We start from the raw sequence: 4,775 nt of genomic DNA on the forward strand, positions 1-4,775 counted from the left end.
AAGACAGGGTTTTTCTGTGTAGCCCTGGTTGTCCTGGAACTCACTCTGTACTCTCTTAAATAGCCTCTCTTTCCTGTCTATTCTTGTAAGAGTCAAAAATATCCTCTTCTGTCAAACCTTTCTCATATTTGTCACTTTGTCTCCCACTCATTTAAACATCACTTTTAGATATGAATGCTTCCTTCTACAAACTAACTTTACCTTCATTGTTTGGGATTAAAGATGTGTACTAAGGGTGAATCTGTATTATAGCCAGAGGGATTAAAGGTATATGCTAAGACTGGGCCACACCACAACTAGAAACAGACTTTTTCAGTAAATGATACAATTGCAGGGTTTGAAATGTGATCAAATATCCTGCAACAGGTGTGTTTGTGTTTGTGTAAAAAAATGTAGGTCTAGAGTAATTACAGGAAAAAAATATTGTGATTGCACTCTCCTTGGCTGTCACTGGTCACCTTCTTGCCAATCAATGAACCTTTGTCTGGGTTCCTGGAGGTGTGAGCATGTGCTCACACACACACAGAGAGAGAGAGAGAGAGAGAGAGAGAGAGAGAGAGAGAGAGAGAGAGGCACATACCCTAACTTATCAAAAAAATATTTTCTAACTTTTTATTGATTCTTTGTGAATTTCACACTATGAATACCACTCCCACACATCTCCTCATTCCTCCATATCTGCCCTCTGCTCCTGCAACCTTCCCACAAAAGAAATAAATATATAGCCATGGAAGCTGTGTTGTGTTATGGTGTGCCACACAATATAGCTTTTTGCCCAAACAGCTTTACTTGAAAATGCTCATTGTGTTGGGTCACTGGTCTGGCTTAAAGCCTAAAGGCACCTATAGAGTGAGAATGAATTCAATGAACTTCCCCAGCAGAAAACCACCATGATTAGAAATAAGTTCAGAGAAATTAAGGAAAATAAGCTCCTGATCGAAAACATGAAAATCTAAGTCAAATGAGTAAGGTAATACAAGATGTGAAAGAGGAATTCAACAAAGAGACACAAATAAAAGGCTGATTGAAAGTGCTTGAAATGAAAGATATATAAGTCAATCAAAAACTTCCATGAAAAGACTCAGCAATAGAATAAAACAAAGAAATGGCAGACTATATAAGTTGAAAACAATGTGAAAGTAATGCAACAATCCAACAAAGATGAAGATAAAATAGTAAGGTATTGATATGAGCTGTAATATACCCAAGGCACCCCCCCCCCAAATATAAGAGCTATGGATAATAGGCAAAGAAAGAGAATAACCTAATTCTAAAGACATAGAAAACATTACTTAAAAGAATGATAAGGAGAAAATTCCCAGAGTTACAAACAGACATGCCAACCCAAACACCTAGAATACCAAACAGACAGGACCAGCAAAGAACAACCGATTGTCATATATAGGACAAGGAAAGAATATTGACAACAGTCCTTCCGGTCTGCACCAGCTCTGGGCCACCTTGGGCGTGAACTTGGCAGACAGTCCCATGGTCCCCAGAGGATTCTCCATGCCCAGAATCTTAGGATCACTGATGAGTGGAACACAACATCTGTTCCAACACAACTGGAAGTGCATACGGACAGCAGAAGCAAGGACACAGGAGTCCAGTCTGACTAGTGGCCTGGGTTCCTTCTGGTCAGTCAGCATGGGTCTACCTTGGTTTCGAACTCAGCGGACAGCCCCATGGTCCCCAGAGGAGGTACCACTTCCAGGCTCTCTAACACACCCAGGATCTTAGGATCCGGGGATCCCAGGAGCTTGGTCACACCAGAATCTCAGGGTCTCAGAGGAAGTTTGACTGCCAAGAACTCTGACACACCCAGAATCTCAGCATCACCGGATCACAGAGAAAGCTGGACTCTGAGGAGTTCTGACTCAACCAGGATTATAAGAAGGACAGATTCCAATCAGATATATTGAGGGCAGGAAGCACTTGAGATAATAAAATGGTGGGAAGCAGGCTTAAAAACAGAAGCTACAGACACCAAGGATACTTGGCATCATCAGAACCCAACTCTTCCACCATAGAAAGTCCTGGAAACACCATCAAATCAGAAAAGCAAGATATGTATCCAAAGTCACTTCTTATGATGATGATGGAGGACTATAAGAAGAACCTAAATAACTCACTTAAGGAAATTCAGGAGACATTTGAGTAAACAAGTAGAAGCCCTTAAAGAGGAAAAATAAATATCCCTTAAAGAGTTACAGAAAAATACCACAAAACAGGTAAAAGAATTGAACAAAACTATCCAGGATCTAAAAATGGAAGTAGACGCAATAAAGAAATCACAAATGGAGATAACTCTGACAATAGAAAACCTAGGAAAAAAGTCAGGAGCCATAGATGCAAGCATCACCAACAGAATACAAGAGATAGAAGAGAGAGTCTCAGGTGCAGAAGATACCATTGAAAACATTGACACATCAAAAACAATGTGAAATGCAAAAAGGTACTAACCCAAAACATCCAGGAAATCCAGGACACAATAAGAAGACCAAACCTAAGGATAATAGGTATAGATGAGAAGGAAGATTTCCAACTTAAAGGACCAGTAAATATCTTCAACAAAATTATAGAAGAAAACTTCCCCAACCTAAAGAAAGAGATGCCCATGAACATGCAAGAAACCTACAGAACTCCAAGTAGTTTGGACCAGAAAAGAAATTCCTTCTGTCACATAATAATCAAAACACCAAATACACAAAACAAAGAAAGCATATTAAAAGCAGTAAAGGAAAAAGGTCAAGTAGCATATAAAGGTAGATCTATTAGAATTACACAAGACTTCTCCCCAGAGACTATGAAAGCCAGAAGATCCTGGACAGATGTTATACAGATCCTAAGAGAACACAAATGCCAGCCCAGGCTACTATGCCCAGCAAAACTCTCAATTACCATAGTTGGAGAAACCAAGGTATTGCATGACAAAACCAAATTTACACAATATCTTTCCACAAATCCAGCCCTTCAAAGGATAATAAAGGTAAAACTCCAACATAAAGGGGGAAACTATGCTCTAGAAAAAGCAAGAAAGTTGTATTTCAACAAACCTAAAGAAGATAGCCACATGAACAGAATTCCAACTCTAACAACAAAAATAACAGGAAGAAACAATGACATTTCCTTAATATCTCTTAATATCAATGGATTCAATCCCCCAATAAAAAGACCTAGACTAACAGACTGGCTACACAAACAGGACCCAACATTCTGCTGCATACAGGAAACTGACCTCAGGGACAAAGACAGACACTACCTCAGGGTGAAAGGCTGGAAAACAATTTTCCAAGGAAATGGTCCCAAGAAACAAGCTGGAGTAGCCATTCTAATATTGAATAAAATCAACTTTCAACCTAAAGATATTAAAAAAAGATAAGAAGGGACACTTCTACTCTTTCCTTCCTTTGCAGTGATCCTACTGCCAGAAATTCTCCATGTCTATTCTCAGGATCCACGCCATGGAGATCTTTGACTCCCGTGGGAATCCCACTGTTGAGGTCAATCTGTACACCGCAAAAGGTCTCTTCCGAGCTGCGGTGCCCAACGGTGGGTCCACTGGCATCTACGAGGCCCTAGAACACCAAGACAATGATAAGACCCGCTTCATGGGGAAGGGTGTCTCACAGGCTGTTGAGCACATCAATAACACTATTGTGCCTGCTCTGGTTAGCAAGAAAGTGAGTGTTGTGGAGCAAGAGAAGATTGACAAGCTGATGATCGAGATGGACGGCACAGAGAATAAATCTAAATTTGGTGCAAATGCCATCCTGGGAGTGTCCCTGGCTGTCTGCAAAGCTGGTGCCATGGAAAAGGGGGTGCCCTTTTACCGCCACATTGCTGGCTTGGCCGGCAACCCTGAAGTCATTCTGCCTGTCCCGGCTTTCAATGTGATTAACGGTGGTTCTCATGCTGGCAACAAGCTGGCCATGCAAGAGTTCATGATCCTGCCTGTGGGGGCATCCAGCTTCCGGGAAGCCATGCGCATTGGAGCAGAGGTTTACCACAACCTGAAGAACGTGATCAAGGAGAAGTACGGGAAGGACGCCACCAATGTGGGTGATGAGGGTGGATTCGCACCTAACATCCTGGAGAACAAAGAAGCACTGGAGCTGCTCAAGACTGCAATCGCAAAGGCCGGGTACACTGACCAGGTTGTCATCGGCATGGATGTGGCCACCTCCGAGTTCTACAGGTCTGGCAAGTATGACCTGGACTTCAAGTCTCCGGATGACCCCAGCAGATACATCACGCCCGACCAGCTGGCTGACCTGTACAAGTCCTTCATCCAGAACTACCCAGTGGTGTCCATCGAAGATCCCTTTGACCAGGACGACTGGGGCGCCTGACAGAAGTTCACGGCTAGTGCGGGCATCCAGGTAGTGGGCAGTGACCTCACAGTGACCAACTCTAAACGGATTGCCAAGGCCGCGAGCAAGAAGTCCTGAAACTGCCTCCTGCTCAAAGTGAACCAGATCGGCTCCGTGACCGAGTCCCTGCAGGCCTGTAAGCTGGCCCAATCCAATGGCTGGGGCGTCATGGTGTACCATCGATCTGGGGAAACTGAGGACACTTTCATCGCAGACCTGGTGGTGGGGCTCTGCACTGGGCAGATCAAGACTGGTGCCCCTTGCCAATCTGAGCGCCTGGCCAAGTACAATCAGATTCTTAGAATCGAGGAAGAGCTGGGCAGCAAAGCCAAGTTTGCTGGCAGGTCCTTCAGGAACCCCCTGGCCAAATAAAGCATGGACTGGAGATCCCTGGAGCCACCA

At 43.5% G+C, this 4,775-nt stretch overlaps 1 pseudogene across 1 annotated transcript; it reads left to right on the plus strand.

Moving 5' to 3' along the window:
- The first annotated feature begins 3,404 nt into the window (after nt 1-3,404).
- Nucleotides 3,405-4,768, plus strand: LOC110292702 (annotated as a pseudogene). Its single transcript, XR_002377736.2, has one exon. The product of XR_002377736.2 is annotated as an alpha-enolase pseudogene (transcript).
- The last annotated feature ends 7 nt before the right edge of the window (nt 4,769-4,775 follow it).

The sequence above is a fragment of the Mus caroli genome, chromosome 4 (genome assembly GCF_900094665.2).
Source record: "Mus caroli chromosome 4, CAROLI_EIJ_v1.1, whole genome shotgun sequence".
In the NCBI taxonomy this organism is placed as follows: domain Eukaryota; kingdom Metazoa; phylum Chordata; class Mammalia; order Rodentia; family Muridae; genus Mus; species Mus caroli.